At 41.8% G+C, this 21336-nt stretch overlaps 1 long non-coding RNA gene across 1 annotated transcript in view; it reads right to left on the bottom strand.

The window, feature by feature from the left end:
• Positions 1 to 469: 469 nt before the first annotated feature.
• LOC138825738 (uncharacterized) overlaps positions 470 to 21336 on the bottom strand; it is a 31588-nt gene continuing 10721 nt past the window's right edge. Inside the window, exons 2-3 of the long non-coding RNA XR_011371506.1 lie at positions 2881 to 2966; positions 470 to 830 (exon numbers count right to left, since the gene is read on the bottom strand). This is a non-coding gene — a long non-coding RNA (uncharacterized lncRNA). The remainder of the gene's footprint in view (positions 831 to 2880; positions 2967 to 21336) is intronic.

Below are 21336 nucleotides of genomic sequence, written 5' to 3'. Positions count from 1 at the left end.
ACAGAATGACATAAGAAAATCCTATGTTACTGAATTGAGAGAAACCAATCTGAAAAGTTGTGTATTGTATGAATTCAATTGCATAACAAAATAGTAATCATCAGGAATCTGCAATAAGCAGAACACAGAGTTTTTTAAATTAACTTTATTGTTATTATAGAGGTGCTACACAGAGGGATTGCAATTATATGAGTCAGATAATGAGTAGAATTCCTTTCATACAGTGTCTTCCATCCCCTCACTCTCTTCCAGTCCCTCCTTCCTGTCTCCATCCATGAGTTGTGTGGTTCACTTTCATCAGTCTCCAGTGAACTACACTGCTGCACTTTTTCACCCTTTCCCCTCAAGTTCTATGCCATCTTCCCTCCACCCTCCTGAAGATACACCCATGAATATACCATACATAAGGTAAAGAAGAAAATCATCAAAAACTAAAAACAAAGGTCTTTTGTTTACATATCTTGTCATTTATTTCAGTATGTGTATTTTATATAAAATATATTTAATATATTTTTGTTGGCTGTGGGACTTGAACTCTGGGACTGGTATTTATATTATTTTATATAAAGGCACAGACATTGTGCCTTTGTGATTCTCCCCTAAGCATATCCTCTTCTTCTCACTTATTTTAGGTCACTTGGTCTCTCTTATTTTAGAGAAGTGAATTTACTCTGGTATTACCAGGGTGAATCTGTGTCTTTTGTACATTTTTCCAATCCTACAGGGTTCACATCACCAAACATGAACACTAAGGTCAGCTCTGGACAGTGAGTCATGAAGATGCAGCGATGATCATGATGTAGTAACGATGTGACATGCTGGTGCAGGATCTAGCCAGAGGAGAGAGGAAGAGAATGGTCTTATGAGGTCTTGGTCCTTTTTTCTCATGGTTGCTGAGAGCCTAAAACTCTAGTGAAAAGCAAGTCTGTTTTAAAGGAGACAGATTCATGTCTTTAGATTTATTTCACTACAAGGCATTCTAAGGAGTAAAATCATTTTAGAATTTTGTGTGACTGTGTCCTCTACTCAGATAATAGAAACTAAGAAAATTACTAAATAATGTAGTAAAATGATGCCTTCATCCTATTTTTATAAATTTTGTTTCCAAAAGTAAAATAAAATAAAAAATAGATGTGATTGGAAGAATGTAGCAGAGGAATCAAGGATCATAGGCTTGGAAATTGTTCAGCTGAAGTCCTGAAACTAATGCCTCATCAGTGTGAATATAGAGATGGTAATCAGGATTGTGGTCAGCCACTTTACATGCAAAACTGTTTTTTTGTTTTTTTTTTTGGTTGGTCATGGGGCTTGAACTCTGGGCCTGGATGCTGTTCCTCAGCTCTTCAGCTCAAGGCCAGCGCTCTACCGCTTGAGCTACAACACCACTTCCTACATGCAAAACTGTAAAAGTATGTGGTCAGTACAAAATTTAGACCTTTGTGAGATAAAGAATCCTGTTATCTGAACTTCTGAATATTTGCTAATTCTATTACCCTTGAGGAGGGTCTCTTGAAGTTTGTGACTGACTGGATCTAGTGAATCAATGCATGGCAGAGAGAATATGCACTGTGTATCTCAAAAGGGCTCTGCACATCAGGAGGATTCTGCCCTTGTGACCTTATGTGACCCCAAAGTCCTAATCTCCAAATAGTACTGTACATATGTATTGGATACAGTGTTACGTTTCAGTACGTTTATTTAATGTGTGATGATTAGATTAGTATAAATGACAGATCAGGTCAAACATTTCTTTTTGTCTAGATTGGAATCTTATAAATGTGTGGAAATGTAACAGTGAAATCCCAATCTGTATAAGTAATATAAACTAAAAAAAAAGCCCACACAGGGAGCTGGGAAGGTGGCTCAGTGGTAGAGAGCTTGCCTTGCATGCCTGAGGCCCTGGGTTTGATTCCTCAGCACCACATAAGCAAAAAGAAAAAAGCCGGAAGTGTCACTGTAGCTCAAGTGGTAGAGCGGTAGCTAGCCTTGAGCTGAAGAGCTGAGGGACAGCGCCCAGGCCCAGAGTTCAGGCCCCATGACTGGACCAAAAAAAAAAAAAAAAAAAAGCCCACACATATTGTTTGAACACATAGGGTTGAGGGCATGGGAAATCACTTGCCCATTGACTGTTTAGCCGATAGCTGTGTTTGCTTGTGATATGACTCATATTCATATCTAGGCCCTGCTCTGTCAATCAACCTGGAGAAAGCAGCTCTTAATAAATATTAGTAAATATTGCAGCCTGGCAGCCAGGCCAATCCCCCACAGACAGAGCCCTAATCTTTGAGTGTCCTGTCAGGCTGCATGAGATCAGGGGATGGGGGGGCATTTTTCAGCCTATCTTGCTCTGACCTCTAAACTCAAGCAAACATAACAAGTTTTGGGGACACAGCAAAAAGAACATTCCCTGAGGAAGAGGAAGGAAAGTTAACCACAAGTATCTCAAGAGATACAATTTCACCTTGAGACATTTTCATCATGCATCAGAAAGAAAGCAGGACATAGCACATCATTAGCCCATCCGAAGTGACTGTGCTCTCCAGAGACAGGACAAACAATGAATTATGGGAGAGTAGGAAAAATACTAAAACTTTTCCTTGTATCTATTTTTGACTCCTCCTAGAAAGATTCCTAGGCTTCATAATGAGCATTAAATTAGTGCAAGACTGGTAACTTTACACATATTTTCAAGATGGTCCAAAAGTTTGGGTTTTTTTTTATTTTGGGTTTTTTTAAGTCAGTAGTGCTACACAATCAGACTATAGGAAGAGGAGGCCTACCCTAGGAGGTCCAAGACAACCTCAGCTGGGAGCTGGGAGCACTGAGCCCAAGCCCGTTACAATACCCAGCTATAAACACCGCATGTATTTTCTGGGTCACCTCATTCCACCACACTATAGGTGCAGTACTCTTGATGGAAGATTGTCTTGCAGTTGCTTCGGTCATAATGCACAGGCACAGGAACTCTGTCATTGAAACAAGACCTGTTAGAAGGGAAAGGACATCCACCACCTCAACCTCTCTGTCCAGAACAGCTCTATGTAGAAAGCAGTCCACACACCAGCAGGCTGAGGTTCCCCTTATCAACCTAAAAGCATTTCTTTAGCAGCCTGAAAATGTGGCCTCCAAGTTCCTGACCTGTCTGTACTATAGTCACACAGACCATCCCTACCATGCTTCCTGCATTCCCATACACACAGCAGGAAGGAAGTGCTAACAGGGGCAGGGATAGGCCTGGGCTACTCTGGTACTTGGAACTTTTCTAGACAGGGTCTTCCCAACCTTCCTGGTCAAGAAGTGGTCACAATAATGCTGCTAGAAGTAGGAGGGCAAAAGTTGTCCCAGGCCTCGTCCTTTAGAAGAGAAGCTAATCCAACCAACAGAAGCGAAGATGCACCCTAGACCAGGGCAAGGAGCCGAGGGAGAAGCTGGTGGAAGTGGGGAAATCCAGCTATGCATTCAGTGACACAAGGAATTTTAAGGTTCATTTCCCCTTGATGCCATCCACAGGCTCTGGGTGTAAATTGTTCTGCCCCAAGTGTATAGAAGAAGCCATCCTGGTGCCCTTTGAGATAATTTTTTTCAAAAGAAAGATTTATTGGCCTATATTTTAACAAAGGACATTTCAGAATATTTTCCAAAGCTGTTCTAGACCAGTGTCACTCTTCTGTCCTTTGTCTGGCCCCCAGCACACCTGGATTTTCAGCTGTTGGTGGGGCACAAAAGGAAGACGGTGAAAAGTCTATTATGGCCAACTAGGGTACTGAGCACTGAACTCAGAGGACTGGGCATAGCACAGACTCATTGGCATAGTAAATGCAAGCAAACTCTGGAATTGTGTCATTGGTTCTTAGGCTTTGATTTAAGACTAAGGAATGATTAAGTTGAAGTACATAGTACTTTGAAGGATTTTGATGAGATAGAATAGTATAAATGCTAAATGAAATTAAATCAAACCAAAAATTGCACTATAAGGTTTGATGTCCACTATCTAAAAGAAGAAAAGGTACAGAAATGAAAAAAATAGAATAAAATGTTACAGGTTTAGTGGGCAGTGGTATTGTAATTTTAATGTTCATTGCTATAGTATCTCTAAACCAAAAGTAAAGCAGCCCACATATCAACAAATTAATGGATCAATGTGACCTTAAAATCACATGGTATAGTATTCCAGGAAGGAAAGGAATGAATACTATCATGTTCAGCATGATGAATATTGAAAATGTGATGAGTGAATGAGCCACAGGCAAAAAGACAAATATTGTGATTTGATTTTAGGAGCCAGGTGCCAGTAGCTCATGCTTGCAATCCTAGCTGCTCACAAAGCCAAGATCTAAGGGTTGCAATTCAAAGCCAGCCTAGGACCTTCCTGGTCCATGAGACTAAATCTCCAGTTACTTAGCAAAAAGCCAGAAGTGGAGCTGTATCTCAAGTGATAGAACTCTAGCCTTGAGCAGAAGAGCTCAGGGACAGCACCTAGGCCCTGAGTTTAAGCCCCAGGACCAGCACAAAAGTAGGTAGGTAGGTAGATAGATAGATAGATAAATAGATAGATAGATAGATAGATAGATAGATAGATAGATAGATAGACAGACAGACAGACAGATAGATAGTAATATCTAGAATGGAAATTTTATCTTGCAGAAAACAAGTTAAAGGTTACCAGGTCAGGGAAGGATAATGGAATTATTGCTTAAAGAATGCATGGGTTGGTTTGGGATCATTAACATTTTGGAAATGTTATGAACCTCATAAACCCAGTAGTATATTTCAAACTGTTTAAAATAAAAATTGTATATCATACATATTTATTCTAATACAAATGTTCAAAGTAGTGGTTATTGAAGGAATGCCTAATTACCAAGTTTCTGGTAGGAAATAAAATTACATAATTCTGCCATCTAATGTGGGACATATTACTAGATGCATTGCTTCTCATTATTTTTTTTCTTGGTGGTGCTCAGTTTAAATTCAGGGCCTCATACTTATCAGACTGGCATCCTACCATGTGTAAACCTCTAGTCTTACTTTTTTCTGATTATTTTGGATATGGTATCTACCTAACTTTTCTAGCTGGACTAACCTTAAATTTAGATTCTCCACATTTCAGCTCCCTGAGAAGCAAAGATGAGAGTAGTAACCACCCGTACTGGCTTGGATGCATTTTTAAAAAAATCAATCCATATCTAGCCTTGCAGATGAAACAGAGACTCAGAGCAAATATTACAGGCAAACAGTAATCAGATTCCAGAACTGGAGGCTGGATGACCTTGGCCTTTTACCTAATTGAGTGGCAATTTCAGAGAAAGAGTTGCTTAAGAACAGTAGGAAAAAACAAACATATTTCCCAGACTTGTCACAGACAAATGACAGAGCAGAAGGAAAGATACTTTGAGCCTTGACCACATTCAAGGTTGTCGTAGGCATAGAGATGGTGCTAGTGGTTCTTCTGGCTTCATGAGTATATGTGCACCATCTTATTTCATTCTCATGTCCACCAGGTTATCCTTATTATACATTGGGGAAAATCAGAAACATACCGAAGCACATATAGCTAATGTACAAGGAATAGAGATTCCAACCCAGCCTCAGCCCTGAGGCTCTTTCTGCCCCTCTGCCAATAGCACTCCTGGTTCTGTTCTATTGTAGATCCAAGGGAAGCCGAGAAGAAGGTCTCATGCCATGTTGCAAGGACACGTCTCTGATGGGAAAGGGAGGAATGGTCCAGCAACTCTTAACCTGATGTAGATCCAGGTCACAATGGCTTTTGCTGCAAAGACTAGGTCAAACACCCAGAGATACAAAAATCAAGACTGACTTATACCAGGCCAATGCACAGCCCAGGAGCCTACTCCAGGAAGCCTGCCCTACAAGTCTTCCAGGTTGCATCCTTCCTTCTCTGACCATTTGCTGTGAGGCCTGCTCTAAACTGTGGGCAGAACCCTGGACATTTGTGCTTGATAGGAATCAGCCTTCTGATGAGTCACATGCTTACTCTGAGAGGCAAGTTTGGGAAGTGCTACCTGACACAGTGCTGCTGTTGCCCAAACTGTTCCTGCTGGCCTGGGGGTGTAGCTCAGTGGCAGAGCACTTGCTAACTAGTGAGGGCCCTGCACCACAACCCTAGCACAGCCAAAACAAGCATAAAACCATTCTTGTACTCACAAAGCACTACGACCAAGGCTATATGACAGGGAGACATCAGGTACATTTGGAGATGCTGGGAAAGAGATGGCTGCGGCAAGTGTGTCTTCAGGTTCTCTGTGTCCCACCTGCTCATAGACACCTTTCACCTCTACTAGCAACCCAGCAGAGAACACTTACATGACCTTTGGGCCATCATGAGGACAGTAAAGCAGTAAGCACATGGCATGTCATCAAGTGCACCTCTCAACTCTTCCTTCTGCCTGTGCTCAGATCTTTCCTGTTCTTAGAAAGCTCCAAGATCAAGGCTAGGGTGACCACCAGGCCAACTTCTAGAACAGCATTAATAAACATTTAGATATTTATTTGAATATAAGTCTTTAAGAGTAATGATACTGACCAAATTTCAGAAACAAAAATGAGGCAGGTCTGTTGGTTCATCCTGTAGTCTCAGCTACTCAGGAAGCTAAGATCAGGAGGTTTGGAGTTAAAGGCTAACCCAGGCAAAAGGTTGGTGGGACCCTGTCTCAAGTAATAAAAGCTGAGGTGACATGCATACAACTGTCTTCTCAGCTATACAATAAGCATAAATAGGAGATTCACATTCTAGGGAAAAGTGCAATGCTATTAAACAAATAATGAAGCAGAAAAGTCTAGAGGCATGGCTCAAGTGGTGTAGCATCTGCCTAGCAGGTGCAAGGCTCTGAGTTCAAACCTCAGTATCACCAGGCATAAAAATACATAAAACGGAGTCAGCAGCTCAAAGTGTCCATCAAGAGATGAATTTGTAGCATCGATGGCATATACATAAAAAGGAGTATTAAAGTCCTGGAAAAGGAAGCAAATTCTTACATTGTAAATGCATAAATCTTAAGAACATTGTGCTTAGTGTAGGACGCTGTTCTCCAAAGGACAAATACATTCAATTTCACTATGGGAGCTTCCTACAGTACTCCCATTCATAGAAATAGAATGGAGAATGGCATTTGCCAGGGACTGATGGGAAAACGCTCTTGGGAATGATTGATGGGTACCAACTTTGGGCTAAGCTTTGGGTTCTTGTTTTCCAGGTTAGTTTGCTTAAGATTATGTTTTTAAGACAAGGTCTTGATATGTAGCCCTGGCTGGCCTCAAATTCATCATTCTCCAGTTCCAGCCTCTAGAGTGCTAGGAATGTTGTCATGCCCTGATGGGTTATTTTTGTTTTGTTTTATTTTTGTGATGTATTGTTTTTGTTTTTGTTTTTTTGGTGCTAAGCCTGGGGCTTGAAACTCAGGGTCTGGGTACTGTCCCTGAGCTTTATTATACTCTCAAGGATGGTGTTCTACTACTTAAGTCACAGCTCCACTTTTAGTTTTTTGCGTGGTTAACTGGAAATAAGATTTGCTCAGACTTTCCTGCTCAGGCTGACTTTTAACTATGATCCTCACATCTCAGCCTCCTGAGTAGGATTATAGGCGTGGGCCACCAATGTCCAACTGTTTTTTTGAGATTATTGAGGTGGGATTCTCACTATGCTGTGCAAACACTAGTCTTGAACTCCAGCTCCAGAGCTGCATTTTCACAAGATGAAAAGTGGTGCTGATGGCTGCCAATGACAGGAATGAACTTCATGCCACAGAGCCAAATACACAATACTTACCATGGAAAATTGATCTATTGTACCTGAAGGAATACTACTGAAAACTATCCTGACACCAGGATCCCCCACAGCATACTCATGTGTGAATGCTCATGTGTACTCTATACTGGACAATGTCAATAAAGATTGGTGTGGATTCATTCCCTATTAAAAATGTGCCCTGTAGCAGGGGTGTTGATAACAGGAGAGGCTAGGTATGTGACTGGAAAACCAGGAGATGTGTGTGTGTGTGTGTGTGTGTGTGTGTGTGTGTGTGTGTGTGTGTGTGTGTGTGTGTGCGCGTGCGCGCATGTGCACGCACACGCATGTGTATTGAAAGTTGTCTATACCTTGCTCATTTTCACTGTGTGTCTATACTACTCTAACTAGCCTCTTAGACAAGGCATAGTAGCTTATGCCTATAAACCCAGCTACTCAGGGAATGGAGATCAGGTGAGTTATGGTTTGAGGCTAGTCCAGTCACAAACTTAGCAAAAACCCCATCTCAACAAATAAGCTGTGCCTGGTGGTACAAACCTATTAACCTAGGTATGCAGGAAATATTGGCAGGAAGATCTTGTTTTAAGGCTAGCCTAGCATAAAAAAAATGAGACCCTATCTGAAAAAATAACCTAAAAAAACAAAACAAAAAAAAAGACTGGCCATGTGGCTCAAGTGGTAGAGCACTTGTCTAGCAAGTACAAACCTTAGTATCAAGGGCTGTGAATCTGATAAAGAAAACCCAGTCTGGCACATAACCTGTAGTCCCAGCTACTTGCAAGGATCACTTGAATCCAGGAATTCAAGACCAACTTGGGCAACATAGACCCCGTTTCAAAATACAAAAGAAAACATAAGCTGAGGAAAGGGGATTTTGAGAGGGGGCAGTTGCACTTTAGAAATGGCTACCTCCCCCGCCCCGTACCACTGGCCTGAGACTTACTTGTTGCAGCATTGAATTCCACTTGGTATGCAAAAACATTAGACAACATTGTGGGCTGGTGCTATAGCTCAGTGGGAGAGTATGTGTTTAGCAAGCCCCAATTTTAATTCCCAGTGTCAAAATGATCAAAACTGGGAGAGAGTGGGGGAAGGGACTCGAAGGACTGACAGCATCAGATCTCCTGGGTTGGCCCTGAACATTTACCTCCTTTAACTGCTTTCAGATATGCTTTTCAGAAGCTGCACTTTGACCAGAGCTTGGGCATGGTCATGCACATTAAAGCTAGTAAACCATGGTTCTCAGTCCTAGCTTCATGAGAGGAGAGTCAATAAGGAGCTTTTAAATTCATGGCTCCAACCCCAGAAAGTCTGATACCTCTGGTCTTAGATGGAGCCTTATCACTGATAAAATTTAAGTTCTCTAGGCATTTCTCAGATAGTTAGAATTGAGACTATGGTATAGATTGGATAATTGAAGTCCTTCTTTTTACTCCATTTCCACATTTGCCCCTATCAAACTTCCCAGGTAGAATAAAGGACCAAGAGCCCTACTGGTTTAATATGATAACATATCCTAAAATAATACACAGAGGAAAGCTAGGACTTACCACCATACTGTCACATTACAGATACTGTACTGGATATAAAATAGAAATGTACATTGCATGAAATCATAAAGGTGGTGAGGACAAGACTGCCCAGAAGAGTTTTCTGTAATGGAAATAAAAGATTGAGTAGAAAATGAGTGGATCCAGATGTTATTCTCAACTGTCATGTATAAAGACCTCCAGTAAATTCTCACAAGTAGGTCTGAAGGTGAAGTTTCTACCTATAACTAAACCAGCCCAGGAACAAGACCAGCACAGATCACAAAAGAAAATCAGTAACAACAACAACAACAAAAAGGCATAAAAAAATCACAGAACAAGTCAAGCACAAGTCAGTTTTGAGAGAATAGTTTGAGAGATCCTGTCAAGAATCAAAGCAGGGGGGCTGGGAAGATGGCTCAGTGGTAGAGCGCTTGCCTTGCATGCCTGAGGCTCTGGGTTCGATTCCTCAGCACCACATAAGCAAAAAGAAAAAAGCTGGAAGTGGCGCTGTGGCTCAAGTGGTAGAGCACTAGCCTTGAGCTGAAGAGCTGAGGGACAGCGCCCAGGCCCAGAGTTCAGGCCCCACGACTGGACCCAAAAAAAAAAAAAAAAGGATCAAAGCAGGCCTAGTGGCAAAGGAAAAGCCTAGCAAGCACAAGGCCCCACATACAAATCTCAGTACTGAAAAAAATCATCTCAGAACAACAATGATACTGTGCTTTTTATTGTAGAAGAAACTGTCTTTTCATTTTTATTGGATTCAAGAACTTTTTTGAGGGCTGGGAAGGTGGCTCAGTGGTAGAGCGCTTGCCTTGCATGCATGAGGCCCTGTGTTTGATTCCTCAGCACCACATAAGCAGAAAAAGCCAGAAGTGGCGCTGTGGCTCCAGTGGTAGAGCACTAGCCTTGAGCTGAAGAGCTGAGGGACAGCACCCAGGCCCAGAGTTCAGGCACCATGACCAGCAAAAAAAAAAAAAGAACTTTTTTTTTTTTTTTTTAATTTCTTCAGTGATGCACTTGTCATTCAATAATGTGTTTGAATACTTTGTATAGTATTTTTTGCTGTTGAGTTAGAGTTTAATTCAATTATAGTGGGAGTTTATAGTATTTGCTGAAACGTGTGTTCTAGAGTATGACCCTTTTCTTGTTTGTTTTGTTTTTGTTTGTTTATGGTCTAGTTATGGGACTTGAACTCTGGGTTTGGGCACTGTCCCTCAGCTCTTCAGCTCAAGGCTAGTTCTCTACCACTTGAGCCACAGTGCCACTTCCGGTTTTCTGGTGGTTTATTGGAGATAAGAGTCTCACAGATGTTCCTGCCTGGGCTGGCTTTGAACTTCAATCCTCAGATATCCATCTCCTGAGTAGCTAGGATTACAGTTATGAGCCACCAGTATCCAGCCAGAATAACCCCCTTTTGGAGACACTCGATGGACTGCTCAGAATGTGCTATGCCACTTCGGAAGAAAACATTAGATATCTGCTGAGTCCATTTGGTCTATGGGGTCACTTAGTTCTGAAGTTTTTCTATTGATATTTTTGTTTGGATGACCTTTCTATTGGTGAGGCTGAGGTAGTGAAGTCTTCCATTGTTATTGTACTGAGATCTGTCAATGCTTCTGGACTTACCAGAAGTGTTTGTTTAATGAACTTGAATGCACTGCTTTTTGGTGCATATACATTAACAACTGTAATTTCCCCCTTGTGAATCATTCACTTTATTAAGTGGCTGTTGTCTCTTCAGATTAATTTATTTTGAAATCTATTTTTTCAGATGGAAATATAATTGTTCCTACCTGCTTTTGGCATCCATTTGCTTAGATCCTTATCTTTTTACCCAAGCCTGTATTTGTCAGAGAGATGTGTTTTTTGTAGGCAATATACGGTTGACTTGTCATTCTGTGTCTTTTGATCAGATATTTAAAAATATTAACATTAAATATTGTATTGAAATATATTTCCCATTTCTTGTCATTTTATTGTTTTTATGGTACTTGCTTCTTTCCTGCTATGCTAATCTGGTAAGGTTTAACAGTTCCTGTATTTTCCTGTTTTGTTTTGCTTTTTCTTCTGTGGATAGGATTTCTCTTAGTATCTTTTACAGCGCTGATTTAATAGTCATGAGTATCTTTAGCTTTTGTTATTCATGGAAGGTTTTCTTTTCTCCCTCAATTATGAAGGATAACGTCCCTGTTTTTCACTTCCTTAGGTTGGCAATTGTTATTCCTCAGGGCTTGAATTACAGCCTTCCATGCCCTTCAAATCTTCTGTTATTCAAAAGGCTTGCCATTGTAAGTTACTTGCTGACTCCCTTGCTTTCAATATTCTTTATTCTGCATATTTAGTATTTAGTATTTACACCATAATATGTCAAGTCATGTTTCTTCTCTGACCATGCCTGTTTGGTGTTCTATAAGCCTGCTTCACATGCATGACCTTCTCTACTTGAGGTTAGGGATTTTTTTCTGCCATTATTTTATTGAATATGTTATGAATAGATGGAGGAAAGGTGAACAAATGTGATTATAACCAATATACAGTATATAAAAATTGAACTTTGTAACCTAAGTGTAGGGATGGGCCAGAGGAAAATGGGGAGAATGGTAGAAAAGGGGTGACATTGAAAAGCATTGTGCTCATAACCTTACTTATGGACTTGTAACCTCTTTGTACAGCTATTTACAATAAAATTGAAAGAAAAAGATGCTATACAGTAGAAATACAAATGTTCTAGCATCACAGGATATAAAGATGTGGCCATTAGGTATGAATTCAGTTACCTAAGGGGTCCAAGCCAGACCCCTTACAGCAAGTGCACTCAGGAAATTGCAAAGCAAACCTGAATGGCAGATTATGCATTATACAGGAGAAGGTAACCATATCTACAACACCCTTAGAAAGATAATTGGCCCAGACTACATGGAGATTCATGCCAGCTCCACACTTCTGGCCTACCACCTACCTGAGGACATCATAGGCCCTGTGTGAGCAAGGTGATTGCAACATTTGCTGCCACCTGGAGAGAAGGAGTCAGTCATATCACCCTCTGCAGAGCCTCTCCCAGGAAGAAGAGCCGCTGCACCCAGGCCTGGGCCCTTGGGGAGGAGGAAATGAGGAGACAGCAAATGACCACAGGACCACACTGTTGTCAACAGGAAATTTGGAAGGTCAAGCTCATTAGGAACTTGGAGGCAGCCAGGCTCTGGTAGTGCATGCCTGTAATTCTAGCTATTTGGGAGGCTGAGATCTAGCTACTTGGGAGCCAGCCTGGGAAGGAAAATCCATGGAACTCTTATTTATTAGTTACAAAATCCCAGAAGTAGAGCTGTGGCTCAAGTGACAAGAGTGCTAGCCTTGAGCATGAAAGCTCAGGGACAGTGGTAAGACCTGAGTTCAAGCCACAGGACTGGAATGAAGGGGAAAAAAAAGGACTTGCAGTAATCCCACTTGCAGTGGGCCAGTATGGTGTCCTTGATCATTCCTCCCAAAGGCCAGATCTCACAAGTGACCCCCAAAAATGTTAGCAGATGAATATAGAAGTACATGTGATATCAAGGTATTAGTAAACCACCTTTCAATACTGGGAGCCATTACATCTGTACAACAGAGTCTCAAACTTTATAACAGAGCGTCTCCAAATAATATGCTAGTTACTGTGGAAACAGTAAGGAGGAAATGAAACAGGAGGAGGAAAGGAAAGTCAGCAGTGCCTCAGAACTTTCAAACCAGCCAATCGTCATTGTGCTTGTGTGACAAATATGACATAGAGGCTCTTACAAGCACTACTTTTGGGTGACAGCAAGTTGGTTCCATTTGTAGTTACACTCCAAAGAAACAGAAGACAAGACCTACACAATTTCATTGTGGATTTCCCAGAGAAACAATGTAGAAGAGGTTAGTCAGCCTTGCAGTTTGTCTGTTTAAGAATGAAAAAGTGCTGTATGAGAGTGGCTCACACCCATCATCCTAGCTACTTAGGAGGCTGAGATCTGAGGATCATAGTTTGAAGCCATCTTAGGCAGGAAAGTCTATGAGACTCATCACCAATAAACTCCTTAGAAAAAAAGCCGGAAGTAGTGATGTGGCTCAAGTAGTAGAGCCCTAGCCTTGAGCAAAAGAGACTTAGGGACAGTGCCCAGGCCCAGAATTCAAGCCCAAGACCGGCAAAAAAAAAGGAAGCCTGAGGGTGCAAGGGCTCATACCTGTAATCTTAGCTACTCAGGAGGCTGAGATATAAGGACTGCAGTTCAAAGCCAACCTAGGCAGAGAAGTCTGTGAGTTACTTATCTCTAATTAAACACCAAAAAGCCAAAAGTAGAGCTGTGGCTTGAAGTGGTAGAGCATTAGTCTGAAGCACAAAAGCTCAGACATAGTACTCAGACCCTGAGTTCAAGCCCCACAATTGCCACCCCCCCCCAAAAAAAAATGAACTGGCAGTCAAGTACCAATGGCTCACACGTGTAATCCTAGCTGTTAAGGAAGCTGAGACTTGATGATCACATTTCAGATTTCAAAGCCAGACCAGGCAGGAAAGTCTGTGAGACATATTTCCAAGTAATTATCAAAAAGCCAGAAGGGGAGCTGTGGCTCAAGTGGTAGAGCACCAGCCTTGAATGAAAGGGACAGTGCCCTTGACCTCCAGCCCTAGTTCAGGCATTCACAAGGAAAAGGAAACCCCAAAGCAACCACCACTGAACTAAGGCAAGCTAATGTGTTTGATCAAAGGCTTCTATCAAAAGTTTTAAGTTAGTTGATACATCCTATGATGGTGCACATGGATTCAACCAAGCTACTTATCTACTGAAGTCCTCTCCATCATGAAATTTATTCAAGAGAAGAAATTAAGAACATACTATTTGATAAATACCAGGTAAGGTTTATGTATCTTCAACTTATGTAGAAAAACATACATGAGGTCTGCTTTGGAGTGAAGGTATATAAAGGCTTTGAAAGTGGGGGAAGTTAGGGCTGTCCCGACTCTAATATATAATGACATGTTCTTCATGCCAGAACATAGAAGAGAAAATTCCCTTAGCTCCAGAACAGGAGAAGAATAAATCTCATTTCACAGACAATAGAACAGACATATGAGCAATTTGTATGATCTGCTTGATAAAAGTTCCCATAATGAGGTACATGTGCTGTTGCTGGGACTGGCACAAATAAAACACGCAATGGCAGGCACTAGTGGCTTATGCCTGTAATCTTAGCTACTCAAGAGGAAGAGATCTGAGGATCACAGTTTGAAGCCAGCCCGGGAAGTCCAATTAACGATCAAAAAGCTGAATGTAGAGGTTGGCTCAAATGGTAAAGCACTAACCTTAAGTGAAAAAGGTAAGGGCAATGCCTAGGTCCTTTGTTTGAGCCCCAGTACTGACACAAAAATAAATAAATAAGAAAATACACAATTAATTTTTAAGTCAATTGGTATCACCTACACTGGTTAAAAGTAGTGGGGTATGTTTGGGTTTCAAATTGAGTACTTTTAACACTTTCGTGCCTGACATTCTTTACTGACTGTCACAATCACTTGCAGATCTATTATTCTGAATCAGCTCATCTTCCCTGGGTTTCAGATCTGCCTATTGTTCCAGCAATCCTATACCACTTGACTGAAGGAAATATGATTCAAATGGAGAAACGTTGGTTCTCACACTGCTGAAATGATGGTCTGTCAGGTAACCTGATGTCTCAACCCCCAATGGGAGGTTGTTCATCAAATGGTTGTTGTTCATCAACATGGAAGGCTTACCAGGACAGGCTTTGCTTTGGGCTCTGTGATTTACACGCAGCACACCTGTGAATGAATCACCCGCTCTTTCACAGCAGCACCTTAGGGTTTTGCCACTGTAAATGGGTCTAATGTGATATGACAAGAGAAATTGGATACAAATTTACATTGTCAACTATGCCTGTTTTTTCACATGATGCATTTAGGGTAGGCAGTTTCCTTTGTGGTCTTTATTTTCACTATTTAAATTTGGAAATGATGCCAAACAGTTTAACTTTAATAAATATGTTCTCTTTAGTAGTATATGTTGCATATATACAGACAGATAATATATTCACACATATACACATATGAATAAAAAAGGTATAAATCATAGCCTCTTCATTTTCTAGCCCCAGCAGAAAGATTCTAAGCAGTGACATCTTGGTGTTTGATGCACAGACATTAAGATGAGTTTGAAACCATTTTTATGAGTTTAAACACACACACATATTGAGTATTAAGAGGATTGATTTCCAACAGGAAATTGTGAGTTCAGATGATTTTGAATATCAAGTCTCTGCATCAATTACATATTTACTCTGCCCTTACACCCCCATATGCATTTGCCACTGACCTGAAAGCTCACAGGAAGAAGAATTCTCCCTCTGTTGGGTGGATTGCTAGGTATAGGCTAGGTCCCTCATCTCCTGCACCAAGAAACAGAGGCTCAGCAGCACCAGTTGAGACAGCCAGCTGCTGGAGCTGGGTCTCTTGATGGCCTGAGAAGAGCCCAGCGGGTCATCCCTGCAAGCCCACCAGGCTGGGGCTGGGGTCTGGTTTTGGAGCTGGATAGAATAGGGAAATCAGACATGGGAAATAAGAGCAAGGAGTTCAGAAATAAACATTGTCAATTCAGTTGACTTGATGAGTAGTGCTTAGGTACCGTATTCTTTTATTAACCTTTTATGTTCCTCATGAACAATTACAAACAGTAGAGCAATGCCCCTGTAGAAGATTAACTGCCCTGGGGCAAATAAATGGTATTCCTGTACTTGAAGAAACCACACAGAGAAAAATGTAAACAGCTCTGGCAAGATTCTTATGGAATGATATAATAGTAAATGGCTTTGTACCCCTAGTTTGACCCTTTCTGTACTTAAAGACACACACAGCACAAGGATAGAAATTACCAGAGTTAGTAGGCTGATCAACTTGTTTGTTTGATGTTAACCAGGTGGTCAGGGGAGACCATGTCAACCTCTGTCACAGACTAAAAAAAATTTCTTTTTGGTCCTAGGGCTTGAACTCGGGGCATGAGTGCTATTCCTGAGCTCTGAGCTCTTTCACGCAAGCCCAGCACTTGATCACTTGAGCCACAGCTCCACTTCTAGTTTTCTGGTGGTTAATTGAAGATAAGAGTCTCACAGATTTTCCTGTCTGGGCTTGCTCTGAACTGTGATCCTCAGATCTCAACCTCCTGAGTAGCTAGGATTATAGGTGTGAGCCACCAGTGCCTGGCTATAGACTAATGTTTAATGGGCTGTTTTTAAGATTACCTTTGGAATGAAGGTTGTACCCTGGACACTTTCCCTGGATGCCTATGCAGCCAGGTGACAGTAGCTATGGCATATACCCCCACAGTGTCTGGGAACACTCTGATTACAATAGATATCATCCACAGTGTGGATTTCTGAACATCCTGCCTTCCACTCTAGACACACTGGCCCTCACTTGTAGATCGAGCCTATCCCTCCCCAACCCCAAATAACTTGGGAGGAATAAAGCTTTGCTTTGGCTCATAGTTTCAGAAGCAGCAATTTAGCATCATCTGATTCCATTGCTTTCAGCCCTGTGATGAAGTAGCTGCACTAAACTACTCATCTCACAGGAGCTGGGGTAGTAGATAAGAGAGATACAGAGAGGGACTTGGCTCCATTACCCACTTCAAGGGCCATAGGCACCTCCTAAATACCTCCTATATCAGAGAGCACCATGGGAATGAACCCAGCCTGCATCATATGGTTTATGGAGAACACATCTCATCCAAGCCATAATTCCGGCCTCCAGTCTGATGTTTCTTTCTTTCTTCTCAAAACCCCTTCCTAACCATCACCTCTGCATCTTTTGGCAGAGCCAAATGACCTTCTTCAAACCCAGAAGATATTCTTGACTTTTTGCCTCCCAAAGAGAGTGAGTATACTACCTGCTCATCCCAGCACTTTGATCTCTTTTACCTCATCAGCTTTGTTTCTAGGTTCCTTACATGTCCAAATACATATCCACACACATGCTCACACCCATTCTCAGAGGTCTCTCCATAAACATCAGCCTCTGAAAGCTCAGTGCCCATGCCAATGCACACTGTACAGCCTGATCTTTTCAGTAATCTTTGGCAAGGACAGTTTGTACATTTGTTAGGGCCCTGTCATCTTGTTGGAAACCAACTCAAATAAGCATAAAAATGCTTTTTGGCTGAAGTGTCAGGATCATGCCTGAACCACTTGCTGGATTAAAATTGTTCAGGCAAAGGCAACTAAGAAGATGGCATTTCAATCTCTCCAAGTCACTCCTGTCTGTATTCATTCATGCCTAACCACTATTACTAGTCACTTCTAAACTGCAATAAAAAAATTCACTTCCATATACAAAGTGTGTTAGTGGTAGCTAGAAGTTCAAAGCCAGCCCAGGCAGACTTTTACCTCCAATTAACCACCAGAAAACTGCAGAATGGTAGGCTATGTCCCAGGAGCCCCTGAGCTATCAAATATCACAGACACTGCATGCGTACATATTTTCTGATCTGCTCCTCTAAGTACTGGCACTTGCCATCCTGACAGAGAATTGATCCTCATTTCACCATGTGCTGAAGAGGATTCAGACCTGGTAAGAGTGAGTATGTGGCCCAAATTCTCAGACAATCCCATTCCCTTCTCCCTGCTCTGCGGTCTACCTTGACAAAATTAATAATCACATCTGACAGGTATTTGTCTCATCCCAGTGAGCACCTATGAAGAAAGCTGACTTGAATATAACAAGTACAAGGACTTTTGACTCTGTTCTAAATTTCCAGGTTGATTTACACTTATTGGAATTTCCTTCCTTCCTTCTTTCCTTCCTTCCTTCCTTCCTTCTTTCACTTTCTTTTTCTTTTTTTTGGGGGGGGGGGCTTGAAATTAGGGCCTGAATACTGTCCTGAGATTTTTCTACTCAAGGCTAGCATTCTACCACTTGAGCCACAGCTCTACTCCCAGCATTTCAGTGATATCTGGAGATAAGAATCTCATGGAGAGCTGGCACAGTAGCAGAGTAAGTACTAGAAGTGGCACTGTGGCTCAAGTGGTAGATCACTAGCTTTGAGCTGAAGAGTTGAAGGACAGCGCCCAGGCCCAGAGTTCAAGCCCCATGACCAATAAAAAACAAAAACAAAAACAAAAAAACAGGCAAATGGGAGGTTTCTGGGTTGTTTGTAGAGTTGCTTTAAGCAGTAAATACAACATCCTTGACTAAATATCTTTAATCCACTTGATACAGAAGAAATGTCTTGGCCTTTGCCTGGATCTCCACTTTTCTCTGAGAGAAAAGCTGACTTTGTTTTTCAAGGTTCTTACTAGTTAATCTTGTTCACATTTCCTTTGCTGTCTCTTGTGTTTGTGTTTTATCTGTTGTAACCATATTCCTTTGGCAAAAGCTTTCTGATGTCTTACAGAAAATAAAAAAGAGGGACTGGGAAGGTGGCTCAGTGGTAGAGCGCTTGCCTTGCATGCCTGAGGCCCTGGGTTTGATTCCTCAGCACCACATAAGCAAAATGAAAAAAGCCGGAAGTGGCGCTGTGGCTCAAGTGGTAGAGTGCTAGCCTTGAGCTGAAGAGCTGAGGGACAGCGCCCAGGCCCAGAGTTCAGGCCCCGCGACTGGACACCCCCCCCCAAAAAAAAGAAAATAAAAAAGATAATTCATCAGCAGTCACCTGGATCCTATTTTTTGTTGTTGTTGTTGGTGGTGGTCATGGGTTTGAACTTTGTGCCTGGGCCCTGTCCCTCAGCTCTTCAGCTCAAGGCTAGTGTTCTGCCATTTGAGCCACAGCACCACTTCTAGTTTTCTGGTTGTTAATTGGATATAAGAGTCTCCTAGACTTTTCTTCCCAGGCTGGCTTTGAACTGTGATCCTCAGATCTCAGCCTCCTGAGTAGCTAGGATTACAGGTGTGAGCCACCGTCGCCCAACTCAAGTACATTCTTTCAACACTATACACAGAGCCGATGTGGCCTGGGCATTTAGATGTCCTTCAACAGCCTAAGTGTTCCTGGGACAGCACCTGCTGTTCTGCAGGTGGCTCTCTTTTCCATGTCTGTTGTTTCCCTAGAACTGCAGAATCTCTAGCCTGATACCACCAATGTTACCCTCTGTTGCAGCTTTCAGGATGTGAAGGTGAATGTGTCTTATTGTGGTTTAGGAGCAAATAAGTAATAGCAACTAGACAGGAATGAATACAGATGGAGATCCGAGGATTGAGGCTCAAAGCCAGCCCAGACAGCAAAGTCTGTGAGACTCTTATCTTTAATAAATTATCACAAAAAAAGCCAAAAGTGGAGTTGTGGTTGAAGTAGCAGAGTGCTAGCTTTGAACAAAAATATCTGAAGACTAACAACAAACAAGCAAAAATTTCAACAAGATTCATGGTTCTGTTTTCATACATGTAGACAAACTACTTTGTTTATATTCATTTTATTCACTTTCTTTATTAGTCCTCTCTTCCTGTTGATACTCCTATTTTACTTTTCTGTCATTCTCTCTCGTGGATATGTGTGAGTGTGCATATGTGTGTGTGTGTGTGTGTGTGTGTGTGTTTATTGTACCAAATGGGTTTCACCATTTCACCAGGGGATTTCAGATTTTCATATTTTTTTTCAAAAAAATTCTTTCTTTCATCATCCCACCAACTCTCTTTTGATCAGCAGCTGTCACTGAGATTCTTTATGCCATCTTCATATCTACTTAGTCACATAACTTTTTTAGAAGAACTATTATTTTTCTTTTTGGTGCCATCCTGGCCCTTGAACTCAATCAGGGCTTGGGTGGTGTCCCTGAGCTATTTTGCTCAAGGCTGTCTCTATATCACTTGAGCTGTAGCTTCCCTTCTGCCTTTTTGATTATTATTTGGACGTATGAGCCACTGGTGGCCAGCTTAGAAGAATCTGTGTGTGTGTGTGTGTGTGTGTGTGTGTGTGTGTGTGTGTGTGTGTGTGTGTGTGTGTGTGTGTGTGTGTGTGTGTGTGTGTGTGTGAAGTCACAGCACAGACATGGCAAAGGGGAAAGACTAGGTCCCTCAGCCTGTGCTAGTTACCCTAATGTTGAAGGTCCTTGGCGAAGCAGAGGACATAGGATCTGAGTCTGGCTGGTCACCTGGAAAACCAGGTTTCTGTTGGAGATGAAGTAGACCTCATTGAATAGGCATGATAACAAGCATTCTGGAAGAGAAGCAATCACAAGACCATAGTGGGGCCAGTTCACAAGGAAGGTCACCAGCCAGAGTGAGTCAAGAGTGAGTCACTGATTCACCTCAGGTACTGGTACCCAACCAGCAGAAGAGGCCCAGGAACACCAACAGACTTCACTCTGAGAAACAGAGACTAACACAGACACTACGGAAAATTCCTCTACTCTTGATAAAAGATACCGTGAGTGTCCTATATCATTCCCTGACCTTACACCTAGAATTGGACAGATGAAGGGAGGAGCAAAGAAACAAGCACATAAACAGTGCCAATCTCCATGGAAACACTATAGGGAAGGAAACTATTTGTGACTCCTCCTAAAGGTTGTTTCTGGCTAATCTATACATCCTTAGCATGCCATGGAGATCAGGAGAGACGTCTATTGAATGGCTGAGATGGGATTTGTTACCATTCCAATGTGATGGGAGCTTGAAAATACAGTGAAGATAAAGTAAATCTAGATCCAGGTACAGTAGTGCACATCTGTAATCTCAGCTAGTCAGGAGGGCAGGAGCAGGAGGATGCCAAGTTCCAAGTTAGTCTCGGGAAAGTTAGCAAGATGGCATCTCAAAAATACAAAACCAAACCAAAGGACCAGGATGTGGGATCAGGCAAGCACTCCAATGCTGTGGTTCTCATGCCAGAGACAACCCAGTTTCAGTGTATTTGTACTTAAACTTTTCTTGCTGTCACAAATTAACTGGAGCCAGGAGAAAAGCCTGGTATCTCTTGCTTCCATTTTGTTTGTTGTCCTTTTAAGCTATTTCTTTGCAGTCACCCTGTGTTCCAAGAAAGACAGGACTGATTGATAAATACCTTTAAAATGATCCCTAAGGAA

The sequence above is a fragment of the Dipodomys merriami genome, unplaced genomic scaffold (genome assembly GCF_024711535.1).
Source record: "Dipodomys merriami isolate MVZ:Mamm:240054 unplaced genomic scaffold, mDipMer1.0.p SCAF_14, whole genome shotgun sequence".
Lineage (NCBI taxonomy): Eukaryota > Metazoa > Chordata > Mammalia > Rodentia > Heteromyidae > Dipodomys > Dipodomys merriami.
The sequence above is the reverse complement of the archived record's forward strand: the minus strand, read 5'-3'. Positions and strand labels throughout refer to the sequence as shown.